General features: G+C 36.3%; 1 protein-coding gene and 1 pseudogene across 7 annotated transcripts in view; one reads left to right on the top strand and one right to left on the bottom strand.

Annotated features, from left to right (window-relative positions):
* The window catches only part of DIAPH2 (diaphanous related formin 2), a 776,708-nt gene that overhangs the window by 254,076 nt on the left and 507,014 nt on the right, over positions 1-15,618 (bottom strand). The window lies entirely within an intron of this gene.
* Positions 1,390-1,508, top strand: LOC118607973 (annotated as a pseudogene).

Here is a 15,618-nt window from a genome sequence, read left to right as displayed (position 1 = left end):
AAAGGTTCATGTCATGATGCATGAATTACAAGAAAGGTAGAAGTGGAATAATTAATTTAAATAACCAGGCTCACATCCAGATTTCTTTCACTGTGAATCTGATTGTTATACACATTTGCTAGTTTGCTTCACACTTTCTGCAATAAGGACATTGAACTTCTTTTTATATTTTATCGATAAAGAGGCAATCTTTAACAGCTAGGTTAATCACTTTGGCAACACTAGAGACCTTATTTCCTTAACTTATGCCTCTTGATTACCAATAGGATGGTATTTCATTAGTGGAGTTTAATGCTTTCCATCATTCAATAATTATTGAGCACTTGCTCTGTGCCAAGTACTGTACTTGGCAATACGGACAGAGATGAGTAACACACAACCCTTACCCTCTATGTATTCACAGTCTATACAAGAGAACGATACACAAGACATGGCATAGTGTGCATTCCCGCCCCATCCCCACACCCGCCCCCTCTTGCTGTAACTCCAAATATTCACAGCAAGAATTTCCTGGGGACTGGTAAGAGGAAGAACGCGGCTGATGCATGCAGTCTGTCTCTCTACAAAGGCACATAGCAAGTTCATTCACTTATCATGAATCTTGTCACTATTATGCATTGAAAATAAAAATGTCAATAAGAGATGTTCTTATGAATGTGAGAAACACCAGTGTCAATTATTTTACTGTGCCAATATTCAGTCATTATACATTGGAGTGGGCATACTGGTTATTAAAAAAAATTAAAAATAATTTCTTATCAGTTAGTAAAAATCTGCTCTTCCAGCTGACCTAGCCTCTCATTGCCAGATATAGACATGACCCAACAACTAAAAGGTAATCTAACAAGTATAAGCCTTCTGTGTCCTACTCCAGGCTATGATTGCATCCATTTTGATTAGTCAGTTCCCATGACATATGTTAAACATTGCCCATTAGTGCAAAGAAGTGTTAAAATTGGCCAAAAGGTCCTCATTTGAGTATAAATGAACGGAAATGGGAAGAAGGTCCTAAGACATTCATGTCTAGACAGCAGTGTTTCCTTTAAAACACTCATTAACCACTGTCAAAAGTATAAGGGTTTTGAGTGTCAGATGGAACTCAGCATGATTCCCAGCTCTGCAAATCTATTACCTATGTGATCTTGGGCCTTACTCTTTAACCTTACTTTCAAGAATTAAAAATTCCTGAAATGGCTACTTCATGGGCTGTTATCATCATTGTCATGATCATAATTATAATCATGATCAGACAGGTAGACCATGAATGCTGCTCTTATGATGGGGTTAAAAAATCAACTCTAGGACGTGGTTCCATAGTGTAGCAGTTAGCATGTCTGCTTTACAAGCAGAAGTTCCTGGGTTTGAGCCCCAGTGGAGCCACAGTCCATGGTCTACAGGCATGCCACCCTGAACAAGCCTGATGCCGTCTGATCTTGGAAGCTAAGCAGAGTCGGACCTGGTTAGTACTTGGATGGGAGACCACCTAGGAAGACCAGGTGCCATAGGCATAAATAATAATGGTAATGATAATAATGATAATAAAATCAACTCTAAATTAAAGAGAAATTGCTTATCTAAAGCAAATATAGCCTTCCTTATGAATAAGTAAATAGATGATTGCTCAATAGATATTCACACATATGTGCTAACCCTGATTTGGCTATATGATCACATGCAAATTACATAACTGGCTTAGGAACACTCAGTACTTCTAAATTGGATCTGGAAGGTATTTGTCAGCCACCATCTACAACTACGCATCATTACTAAACCTATGTCTGGACATCTAATTATGACATTCTAGTATCTCAGTGGGGAAAAAAAAATGCCAGAAATGTGATGAAACATAAAACATGATAGTATATAAAATTTACTATCTAAATCACAACACAAGACATGACTTTTTTTGTTTTGAAATGCTGAAAAGTTCATTTTGGGGAAAGTAGAAAACAACAGACAAAACTACAAGCACAAATTAATTCAGAGAGTTACTGCTATCATGTCAGAATTATTTTTTATTTTATTTTAGATCGACCATGCTTTTTGTTGAAATTGTCAAAAGCAAAAATATAAAGTACATCTATCAAGAGGACAATAAAAGGAAAGGATAAAGGATGAATTCAGTAAAAGAATGTGCTCTTCTTAATTCAATTGGTCTGTTATTTGGATACATTCTTTCAAAAATGCGCTAAAAGTGGCTACTGGGAATTGTAATTTAGTGCTTCTGGGTGTGATCAGTTGTAGTTGTGAAGGCAAAGGCACATTAAGACAAACTACAGGTTCCTTCTTTTATATATAAGCCCAGCAGGCCTCAACTAGTTTATTGTTGAACTCCAAGAGTGTAATTTGACAAAGTAGTTTTCCCACTCCCCAGACTTAACAACTGACACAATTGAATTCTTAATCAGTAAGTAAAAATTTCATTTTCCATCAGTCTTTTTTTCTTAAAACCAACATACTAATATGGTTTTTGAATCAAAATACACCCCTCTTCCTCAAAGCTAACATCAGAAAAGGCTAGCCTTTCAATAAGTATACACTCGATGCCAATATTGCATAGCATTTAATATTAATGCGATATTTACATTTTGTGGTCTTCTATAACAAGCTAGGAAGCTTTTCATTATACATTTTCCTCACACATTTTAATGAACTTTGTTGCAAATATATGCACAGTGAATTGTGCTTTACCTTAATCTTTCTCATAGGTCCTCTAAACTATTCCTCTACTTCTAGGTAATATATTAATGGTATCCAGAGCTTGAAACGATCTATGATTTTGCCAAGTTTCAAGAAATACTTGAAAAGGGACCACAGAGATCTTGTCAGTAATGAATAAATATAGTAAATAGTAAGGGTGCTAATCTATTAAAATCAAATTCTAAAGATGGATTATGCTATTCCTATGATGTGTTTATACATAAATATATACCGCTTCTTTAAGAAATACTTTATCTGCATGTTTTGTCCAATGTGAGTCTCAATAGTACTATTAAATATAAAACAATACTAATGGTATATAAATAGTTTGACTCTTGGAATGTATCATGAAGGTACAGGGAAGTGGAAAAATCTTTCAATTTAAGAACAACTTAATGCAAAGTCAAAACACATTTTTACATTTTGCTGCCTTTGCTATTTAAACTACTGAAGGAGTACCTGTAAAAGAGTCATTACTCGGTTTAAATTAGTGATAGCTGAAAGCTATACAAAAAGATCTTATGGTTTTAATTTTATTCATCATATCTCTACCTCAGGGACCTGAGGAAATGCAGAGAAGTGCACTGCATATTTATACGGACTCTGGGATCCTAACAGGCTTCCAAATGCCTTGTTTGTTGCAAACTGCTTGTCAAACTATTAAAGAAGTAAAATCTACACTGTAACCCCCTATTGTATATGCAGACTTTCTCTGATAATTAAATCAAAACTATAATTGCAAGGATGAGAAGTGATGTAACATCTAGTATGTCACCACTTTTTCTAGGCAACTGGAAGATATAATGGTTTTAGTAACTGAGCTTTCATTAATTTTTTTTCACTGACAATCATAGCAAACAAATATTTAAACTTTGACTGATTACTATGAACGTTCACTTAAACTTCAGCTTTAACAAATCTACTCTTAAAGTTCTCACCATTCTAGTCCTTAATTATAGCTACCATAATATAATTCTAATCTGGTATAGACCTATGACCTCTCAGATCTAAAGGGCTCAACATTAGAAAGGACTGAGACTAAGAAAGCTTGTGATGATTAAGGAAAAAGAAAACTCCAGGATTTTATACTCGGTTAGAACGAGAGGGAGAAAAATTCCACATCTGTATATCTACATCTACATCTGTTTCAATATATGTATGATGTAGAAATGGATTATTTTGGTACCTACTTTAACTACAACCAAGTCATCGAAAAGGCTCACTCTCTCGTCTTCTTGCTAGTGAATATGGTCACAAGTGATAACAGCACTACAAGTGTCCCAGCCAGACTGGACACAGTGAAAAGCACCCCAAGAATCATATTCTTCAATTTACTTTCACCAGTTACATTCTCTACTGCCACTATCCTTTATAAATCTGGCATGATAAGGAACGCCATCATCAATGGGAAATATGTTATAAAAATTATGCATCTCCAGGGCATTAGAGAATTACATGTTTCAAAAACAGAAGCCTAGGTGGACATTGTCAATAGTCAAAGCTCAAAGAAAAAGACTCAGTTCCTTTTAATCGATATTTCTTATTTTCTTTAATAATTTACTTTATGTAATCAGTGGCCCTTAAGCAAGAAAGATAGGATTTTACATGAAAAATCAGAAGCAAAGTGTGAAATGAGAGGAAAAAAATGCCAGACCCAAGTTAAATTTCTAGTCCAAGCAGCCCCAATAATTGGCTATATTACCTCCTTTGGATTAATTTCTGTGTGCTTTCTTTTCTCGGCTTCAAAACTAGAGGATGAGACAAGATAATCAAATTTCAAAATTTAGAGGAAACTTAGAGTTCATCTTGTACTTTTTTTGTTTTCTAGATCAGGAACCTAAAGTCCAGAGAGGTAAACTGCTCTGTTTTAAGGTACTCGGTAAAGTGAGGAACACAAACAGGAACTTTAGATGACTGTCTTGCATCTTTCTCCTACACATGTTGTTTTGTCAAACAAACTAGCACTGCAGATCACTTCCTCATCTCAGTGGCTGTGATTCTATGGTTGTGACAATATTGTATGCCACGCTAATATACTGCAACTTGTGCCAGGGGCAAAGACAAATAAGAACATGCCTTGGGACTATTTTTCAAAATCATGGCTATCTTTAGGCATCCAGATAACGGAATATTATCCAGCAATACAAAGAAATGAGCCATCAAAGACATGGAGAAACCTTAAATACATTATTACTAAGAAGTAATCTAAAAAGGCTATACTCTGTATGATTTCAACTGTAAGAAAAGGCAAAATTATGGAGACAATAAAAAGCTCAGTGTTTGGTAGAGGTTATGAAGAAGGGAGGGAGAAATAGGAGGAGCACTGAAGATGTCCAGGGCAGTAAAACCATTCTGTATGATACTGCAATAGTGGATGTATGTCATTATACATATGTCAGAAACAAATACATACGTCATTATAGAATATTTGTCTATATTGTTATATATACTATATAACACAAGAATGAACCTTAATATAAACGGTGGACTTCAGTTAATAATAATTTATCAGTATTTGTTCATCTATTGCAACACAAGTATCACACCAATATAAGATGTTAATTATAAGAGAAACTGTGAGGAGTGGAGATGGCATTTGGGAACTCTGTTTACTATCTGCTCAGCTTTTCTGTAAACCCAAAACTATTCTAAAATGTAAAATCTAATGGTTAAATAAAAAGCCTAGTTATAAAGAGCTCTTCTTTTCAAGGAGTTAGAAGGAGGAATGCTAACAATAGAGAAGCATGACCCTGAATCCATATTTTTGGGATGGAATTGTTCAATGGCTACTGTCATTACTACAAATCGTTCCCAGCTGGGGTAACACCACAGATTAGATCAAAATCCCTCACAAGGAGCATTCAAGCTGAGTAGTAGGGTAGTAATGGGAGGGACAGGGATAGTTTCAAAATCCAGGGGGAGAGATGCTGGGAGAGGGACGTCAGCAGACTTATCAGGTGCTATTAAATAAGCTGGGGTCTTTGAGATATACATCTTGAGCTTCCTTATCCTAATTGAAGCCACTCTATCCACTCAAGCCTTCCTTCAAGCTGTTTCCAGGCTCATTTGCTCTCTCTCCACACACACACACACACATCACTGGTTTTATTTGCTTTGAACATTTCAAGGTTTCATTAGGTTTAAGTCATTAGAAGGAAACTGACAACAACCAGTTCTACTTACTGGTAATGATGTAAAAGCCACGAGTAAATATGTGGAATTATTGGCACGGCGGATAAAGTTTCCAAGGACCCAAGTATTCATTAAAATTACCAATGTCAATTTACATGTGAAACAGGGTACTGAGTCAGCAGAAATCAAAAATAACTATTATCCTAGCCTCCAGGTGCCTAATTAGTTAAGCAGACTTTCAGTGCCATTTAAATGTGAAAATTCTCCCTTAAACATAAGTATACTGGAAAATATCTGAGTATCACTGAATAGTATATCATTTAGTTGATGTAAATGTTTCCAAACCTATTTTACACACACACACACACACACGCGCGCGCGCGAGCACCTGTACACACATAGGCAATCTTTTATATCATTGAAAATTGCATGGAAGATCTGGGTTCAAACCCAGCTCTACCATTAACTGGATATGAGATACTGGAAATTTTCATGTTCCCAAGTCTATAAAATGTGACAAGCTTAAAAAAGCAATGTATTTAAATTGGCTAAACACTGTCACTAGCTAATAGTTTATATTCAATCAATGTTAGCTTCTTAATAAACCCTGCCATTCGGATGATATAATTATTGCTTGTTTCTAAGATTCACAAAGCTAAAACACTTATACGTAGAAATACATTCGGAGCCCCATCACAAACAAAAGCTGTTGTTTCTTGTAGCCATTATATTAATGGTATTTAGTTTGTTTGTTTTATCTTTTCTATGCCACATCAATGCAGTGAATATTGCCTTTTATTTGCTGGAGTAGGGGATTACATGTGGCCAATGGAATTCTTGTTACATTCCTATATCATATAAACTCTCTAGTCTATTTGAATTATTTTCCTTGTCTTCATTGACATTTTCTGTACCTATTAATTTATTATCCATGAACTTAATTAAACTTGTTTACTGGTACTCCTTACAGCTCATTAATGAAAATCTTAATTAATTACAGGCCTAGTACTATAAAAACTTCTAATGTAATGAAAGAACCTCTCATATCCCATTGTATTTACATCCTAGAATCATTCCATAGAGGTCCTGTCCAATAAAATATCGATTTATTCATAAAATCATTTAAAAATTATGCTACCTTAAAGTTCTCTATCATAGTTAATTATCTTTAAGGTATCACAAATAAATGTATGATGTTAAGGTTATGTCAAGTGAAATAGCAGATAGGATAATTGTTCACAAATAGGAACCTGAAGTTTTTAACATGAGCATGCACCATTTTATTGTTTATAGTATCCTGCCACTCATACAAGTTTTCACAGACTACAGAATGAAAAATTGTGTCTACATCTACATCTATATCTATTTCCATGCACAGTTCATCCTCCTCAAAAGGCATAGCAAACAGTAATGTATTGGAGTTAAAATCAGACCTGAACTTGACTGTGTTCAGTTGACTTGATTTGTATGATGCTCTATACAAATGCCAGTTGAATGGTCAGAGTACAGGTTCTATGTTTTTGCTGAATTCTCCACTATGATAACAATAGTAGCTAGAACAATTGGCACCAAAGGAGCACCCCATGGTGGTAACCTAGAAAATGCCTCTACTGGGCTTACATGGTGGCAGAGAGCTTCTCAGATGACAACAGTGAATCTTTTCAGAGTTGAGGACTGATCAATAATATTAAAGTCCTATACTTCCGGCTCCTGAATCATCTTATTGTTTGTCAAACATTTTATCCAGGCATTTCTCCTCGGGAAATTTGCTTCGCTAAGAAGTGCTATTATTTAACTTGGCAAATGAAAATTTTAAAGAAATTCAAACAGCAAAGCAAAATAGTCTTCCTTATTGTTATTATAGCATGCAGATTGCACAAGAACAATTATCTGAAACATATAATCAACAGATACTGCAATTGTCTCAGTCATTCACTCATTTACTCATTTATTCAAAAATATTTATTGTTCATGAGCTCTACACAAGGCCTGGTGCTAGGTGCTGTGGGGAACATGAGGCTGTATTTGCAGTCTCTGCCCACACTTTGTAACCCTGTCAGATAATTAAGACACGTGTACAAGTACACCTAGATAGAGATTGCTTATTTAAATCCTTACTGCCATAAGTGAAGACAATAGTTCTAATCATCAGTTTGTACCTTAAATGATAATTACAACATGTTGGGTAGGAACTGAATAGTTGAGTGCAGAGTACATACTTTGTGATTGATTCCTCTCTCCATTTGGTAGCACCTGGTATATTCTGCACACAGTAGGGACTCCATAGATAAGTGTGCAATGTAATAATGGAATTTGCTAATTACTCTCAAATATCACTTTTCTTTTAGATGTTGGTACCCAACAAATGAAAACAAAAACAAAAACAGAAACAAAAACAAACAATGCAGAATTCAAGCAGGAGTCATGGGAAATGTTTTCTGATACTTCCCCTAACAGTCATCATGTGGAAGAAGATCTAGAATTAGTCTGTGTAGTGTCAGAAAGACAAAGGATCAGTGGGTGGAAGTTACAGGAAAAGCAGATTTTGGCTCAAATTCAGAACTCTCTAGTAATTACAGCTGTCCAAAAATGTAGCTAGCTGTTTCAAGAGCTAGTTAGGTCCTTGTCAATTCTCTAGGTACTCAAACAGAGGTCAAAATGATCACTTATCGAAATGTCATAGAAGGGATTCTAGCACTGGATTCAAGCAAAGATGTGAAGTTATGTGTTAATGGGTAGTAGAGGAGCAGTATAACAAACCTGATTAATGGTGCTACCTCTAGAGCTCAACTGCTTGGGTTCAAAATCAGCTCTGCCACTTAGTAGCTATGTAACCTTAGGCAACTTAGCCTTTCTGTACCAGTACTCTCATGTAAACTGAAATTAATTAACATCTACCTCACTGTGGTTAATAGGATTTAAATGAGTTACTACTAGAAAACATTTAGAATAGCATCTGGCATATAGCAAATACTATATAAATGTCTGTTAAAATAAATAACATTGATAATAAGATTGTATCTTAGTATCTACAAGGAATTGTTGAAGGAATTTCCCACATATTATCTTGTTTTATCCTAATTTTTCATCTAGGTCCCAATTCCCTGGCTTTGGTTGATTATTTTCACTTCCTGCCAGCTATGATACTTTTGCATATCCCATTTGTGCCAGTGATGCTATCAGGAATTTTATCACAATTGCTGTGTGCTTGGCTTTTTCCCCAGTCACACTGTGGACTCCTCAATATAGGGACTCTGGCTTGCCATCTCTCTCCCACATTTGCCTGACCATGGGAGATGCCTGATAATTTCAATTCAACTGACAGTTACTCTACCTGGTGCTGACAATGGGAGAAACATGGGACTTAAACACTTCATCTACAATTGATATTTACTGCATCGATTATGATAACCTTTTAAGATTTAGAAAGATAAACATTAACCACTATTTTTAAAACTGAGTAAATTTTAGCAAGAAATGGCAAGTGACTTTCCTAAGATCACATACTTGGTAGAAGTAGGCAAATAATTCTAACCTCAGTCTTATGTTTTTTCCCATTAGACTATACCACCTCAAAAGAAGTGATATTAAACCTTAGGCATAACATTTAGTTAGTATAGTCATTATAGAGAAATGCTATAACCAGAGAAATGCTATAATAATCAACATATCACCATAGCACAGTAAATGTGAAATAAGATATGACATAAGTCTTCTGCAGGATAGGACTTGTTAAAATACTCAGTCGATGCGAATTAGAATAATTTAACAAGCCAGTATACATTGCTCTGGAAGTGGGTAGAGTGTAAATAAGAAAAAAAATGAAGTTCTTTGTAAATGAAATGAATTTACTCAAGTATGTGTAATAGCACAATTCAAGGGTCAGTAATTTGTTTCATTTTACAAATTAATAACAAGGCGAGGAACATAAGAGTAGGCTATTCAAAATAACCCAGGAAGCTGCCAAGAGAAACACTGCACAAACAAAACCTGGCTAGAAATCAGAACTTGCATATTTTCTGCTGGGATCCTTTAATTATGGTAAATTGTCAGGCCCAATGCTGCTTAACTTTTTTAGGCCATATGGTTCATTTGATAAATGACTCCAAATGACACACAAGTTCCTTTTCTTTAGTGACCTGAGAACAGCAAAGCCAATAGGGTGCAGAGAGTTCACTTTCTCATTAGAGGGAGGAGACCATTTTGAGTTAGACCTTTTCAGGTGAGTAAAGTATTTGGGGGTCAAAGTTGGACAACTTGGTTGCACATTAAGTCTTTTAAGTCACATGGGCAGTAATCTGCACATTGAGGTCAGAAGGAAATCAATGGGGTTTGGGTGCCTTAAAAGAGTTATGTATATAAAGTGCCTAATTTATACCCCAGGGAATATCTTATTCACTAAGCAGAAACTGACATGCTGTGACATGAGTTTTCCATTTCACTTAGCTAAAGCAAGTCCTAAGTCCATTCAGTCACTGCTGCTGAGAACATGTAGTTGCAGAAACAGTGTTTCATAGCCAAATTTAATTGTCTGAGAAGTTAAAAAGCTAATGGACTTACTACTTATTAGCAGTGCAACTGGAAGCTTGTCATTTTCTAAGGATTGTCATTCTTCATCTTAATGAGGGCACAAAGACAAAATAATGCTTTAAAAAAACCCAGGACACTGGGTCAGTGGTCAGAGACTAGTTCTTAAAAGTTTTTCTCTATAACCAAAGTAGGTTAATTTTTTAAAAGTAAACAAGACATCTAATGAATTAAAATGTTGTGAAAAAAAGAATATGCAACAGATGGCAAAGCTGAGCAACATTTACTGCACTATCTCACTCGGATCCAGCTGACACACCCCATTACATTTTATATACAACATTCATATTATTGATAACTAGGAAACTCTCTGCAGATTCTTAACATGTACAACATCAGATGGAACGATCAATAATTGGAGAGTTAATTTATATTACAAATCAACTCTGTATACAGTCCAAGTGGCAGCATCCTATGTAAGAAAATCATTTCTTTTATATGTGCACATTTACATTGCAACACATCATTTCTTGGTTTGATAGCAGAAATTAGAAAGTTTATTCTTGTGGATTAGCTGTACTTTGCAACTTCAAAATAAGCTGTTCTATGCCATGGGACTCTTGACCACAGTAAAAGATGTTTCAAAACATAAGTTGTGCTACACTTCAGAAATGTGATTTCGACAAAAATCACATTTCAAGTACATGGATTTGGCTCAAAGAATTAACCTGTCACTTTAGGCAAATACACAAAGTGCCATGATTTTTCTTTAAAGGCAAAGGCAAAACAGATTTGGCAATTAAAAGCTTGTGTTGATAAAAAAAAATCCTACCATGAGTAAAAAAGAAAAACTATAAGCATTTTTTTTTTGCTTTATATGTTACTGACACAACACGAATTGAAATGTGAAATGCTTTACAGATAGAGGGTTAATATGCTATGTTTCTTTCTAAATTTACTCTTTTTCTCCCACTCCACTTTACAAATGAGATTATAGCAGAGAATTATATAGTGAAGAAGTTACAAGATATTCGACCACCAAAGAATCTTTCGTTTGGAGGTAGACAGCAAAGCTGCTTTGTATTAGACATTGTGCCAGATGTCCTCGTGGTGCTCCAATTAGGATGATGACAATCATTGCACTGATTCTCAGGCACTGCGCTTAAAGATAATAGTGTCTAGACAGACTGAATGAAACTCACACTTTCAAAGTCCATCATCAAAATAAATGCTGGTAACAGATCCTTAGGAGACAATATTGTTTGTATAAAACAAAAAAGGATATAGCCAGTATTCGTTCCTACAAAGTTGGTAAAATTCTTTTTTTAAATTAAAAGAATATATTATTTATACTGTAAACTCGTATGAGGCAAGTACGATGACGTATTCTCCATGAGTACTCTAGCTAGGGGTAATCCTAAATGCTCATTTAGAGAACTGGCTAGTTATAACTCAACTCGATAGCAATAATATTATGTACCTAGATTGGTAGCTATATCCAAATTCCTTATCCTGGCCAACAAGGACCTACAAGATCTATTTTCTACCTATTTCTCAGTTTTCATCTTATACTACTTTTCTCTTTGTTAAAGAGCCATACTGGCCTTCTTTCCATTCCTTGAACATAAAATTTATGTTCATTTTAAAAATTTTGAACAAGCTATTTTCCCTGCTCAAAATACTTTTATCTAGATTTTTGCATGGCTGGAAATTTTGTAGATTTTAGGCCTCAGTTCAAATGTCACTTGGACGAGGCCTTGTCTGACCCCTAATCTAAAGTAGCACCCTAGTCACTATCACATAACTTTTATTTCCTTCAGTAGCACTTAGTACCACATAACACTAAATTCCCCATCCTCCCTCCAGCTCCATTCCAATTTAACTTTCGGGAAAATGGGGATCTTGTTTATCTCATTAATCTCTCTACCTGAAGACCCCAGAATAGTGCCTGGCACACAGGAAATACTTGACTTTTTTTAACTAACATTCCTGTTTACAGTATCTTCCTTTTCTTAGTCATTCTGCGTGCCTTTGGTAGATGGATCTTATTAAAGTACCACTCGTCTCCAGGCAACACAATGCTCTAGCTTTCTACCAAGAGCGTGGAGCATGTTTTGAGTGTATCTCTCATCTCCACTACTGTCAGTTCCCTCAAGCTCTTGATATTCTTACTCTGTACTGATCTGGACTGATGGGAAAGTAGAACAAAATAATGGTAGAACAATACTTGCAGAATTAAGACTGATAACACAGGTAGTATACACTGACAACACAGAGTAAAATCATTTTTCAAGAGACAGAAGATTGACCATCTCTGAATTTCTGGAAGGTAGAAGCTGAGGAGGACCAACAGTAACGCAGCACAGAAGCCAGGGAACTGCTCTAAAATATATGTGTGCGAGGGCTAGTTAACAACCTGCTCATATTGCCCTAATGTGTACAGATGTGCACACATCTGTACATGTGTGTATAAGTGGGCAGGAAATAAATAACCACTTTTGCCTCAGTATAGTGCCTTTAAATGTGTGGCATGTTCTGTGTGTGTACGTGTGTGTGTATTTCTGTAAGACATGTGTGTGTAGACAGACTGAAAAAGACGCAGACATATGCATGTGTTCACATACAAAGGGACATTCATCTGTACTGCAAGAACAACAATGTGAGATTGTTAAAGTAAAAAATGAAATAAGGTTTCAGACCTAAGGTAGGATGAAGAAATAAAATACAGCATCACCAGGACAAATATTTTGAAAGTATTTTACAGGAACTGATAAGATCATTTGGATATGGTTAAATTATGGTTGGACCATTCTGTTTATGAAGGCAGCAGATAAGTGTATGGTTACCGTACCTAATAAAATGCCTAGCACATGGCTGATGCTCAATATAATAATAGACTGCAGAAGGCTATTCCCTAAAAAGGAGGGGGGAGTAGTGGTTCTAACACTCAAATGGTTAATGCTCAAACTTGGGAAATCCTGGTTATTTATATGGGATATATGCTAATGGAATTCCAGATAACTGAGATTCTACTGAATACTTGGTCAAAGCATTCCATAGCCTTTAATGCAGAGGATTCTAAAAACATAAATAAATGGCTTATGGCAATTATTTGTGACTTAACTGACAACTTAACAGTGGCATTTTGACTGATTTAGAAATACGGAATCAGTTACAATAGAAGAAAAAATACTAACATAATTCTACATGCGTGCTATTCAAACAGATAGCAAAGTAAAAGAAGAAATGCATGATATGAGTCTATGTATTGTTAATAAAATAATTGGAAGTTTCTAAAGTCACTAACTCCTCTCTGCTGTCTGGGTTTAATGTGTTACACATAATACCTGTTGAGAGTTTAGCCAAATTATGCCATGATATTGCTGCCTCAGTATCCATTTTGTGTAGTCAAGTGGCCTCGAGGGGCCTTAAACTGACACTAGTCCCACTCAAACAGCATGCCCGTGATAAGTACCCACAGAATCGAGAGGCAAATATAAGTTCCTGATATTGTTAGGTAGTCAGTCAGGCATGAGTGACAGGAGGGAAGGAATAGCTCTGTAACCATAGAAACTGCCCTTGAAGAACTTCCTTAAGGACTTATCAGAAACACCTCCCTTTTATAAAGTATAAGTTTGGGGTTATAAATTACCCCAAATTCTAGAACTCAAAGGCCATAAAAGCTGCTTACTAAACCAGTTACAAACAGATGCGCACAAAGTACTGCCCATAACTTCAGCCACATTATAGCATCATTACCATCTCATGACTATACCTGGAAGTTCATGAATCTAATTATGACAGACTGAATTATGGGTAAGCATAGGCACCATAGGCAAGTGTTAGATAGCCAACTGTCAGTCAAGGTGACCTCACATAGGGATCATCTAGGACCTCCCATCATGGCCCAAATATAAACAGATCTTCCCATTTCTGCCTTGTTACAGCATTCCTACCTGGAAACCCGCCCCTCCCTGTGGGGTGTACTGTCTTATCTCTTCACCTCCCAAATTACACAGGGGTGCAGCCTTTCCTAGCGTGGCCTGTCTCCTTCTAAAATGTACTTTCAATAAATCTTACTTTTTCTAAATTTCGTCAACCTGTAATTCTTGGCTGTGTCGGAGGGGAAGAACCAAAGGACAACACACAACACCAACGTCCTCCTCCTTCTCCCCCATGCTGCTGGAGCAATGCTCGATTTCACTTCGTCCCAGTGGTGACAATATGACTTCCTCTGCAGCCTTGTGAGCAAGTTTCCCCTAATGTACCCCTTAGATAATGCTTACCAAAGCCTCACTCTCTTTGGTTTGAATTGTCTGATCTGGCCTTAGCCTAGGAACCCCAAGGCACTCTATTCACAAACCTTAATAAAGGCATGTGCCCCAGGTTGTGCAGCTCTCTCTGCCTGCACTCTGCCCTGACATCCTCAAGTGGCCCAATAAAGTCTAATGTGTACTTCCTCCAAGGTCTGCGAGTTATAAACTTCCTCTACGGCCTTTCCTAGAACTGGCTTACCAACTGACACCCTGGGGCTCTACCTAAAAATGCCAGTTTAACAAAGTCACAACAATACCCTTTTAATCAATGCATAGAATAAATGAATCTAGTCAAAAGGAGCCTTCTTTAAATATTTTTGTAACTTGGCTTCCAGGCCAGTACAGTTTTATGGTTTCCTCTTACCACACTAGCTGTATCTTTTGTTTCCCTACCTTTCTTGTTAAAATTATTCTCATCTTCCCAACTTCTAAATGTTAGGGTACCCCCAGACCTTAGTCACTGAACCTCTCTCTTCTGTCTATACTCGTTAGGTAATCTTTAGTCTAATGGCTTTAAATATCTATGTGATACTGGCTAAGAAATTGTTATCTTTAGTTTGGATCTTCCCCTATATTTTAGGCTCAAACATTCAGATAGTTTAGGCTCTATATCTCTGCTTGGATGCCTAATAATGTCTGAAAATTAACAGATCTGAAATCAAAGTCTTGATTCACCACTGCTACAACTTCCTTTCTTCCTCATCTCTGTAACCATCCTCCTCTTTTCTTTCCTCAAAAGGCTTTCCAACATACCACAAGGTCCTCCATGATTTCACCTTCACCACTCTTTATCCTTCTTACTTTCTCCCTCCCTCACTGCAAACTAGACACACTAGTCTTCCTGCTGTTCCTTGTGCACTTCGAGCAGGTTCATGTTCGAACCTCAGAGCCTCTGCATGGAAAATTCTTCATTCAGTTATTCCCACAAATCATCCCCTCACTT

This window comes from Rousettus aegyptiacus, unplaced genomic scaffold, assembly GCF_014176215.1.
Source record: "Rousettus aegyptiacus isolate mRouAeg1 unplaced genomic scaffold, mRouAeg1.p scaffold_m13_p_9, whole genome shotgun sequence".
Lineage (NCBI taxonomy): Eukaryota > Metazoa > Chordata > Mammalia > Chiroptera > Pteropodidae > Rousettus > Rousettus aegyptiacus.
Note: the sequence above shows the minus strand (reverse complement) of the source record. Positions and strands in the feature narration are given on the sequence as shown.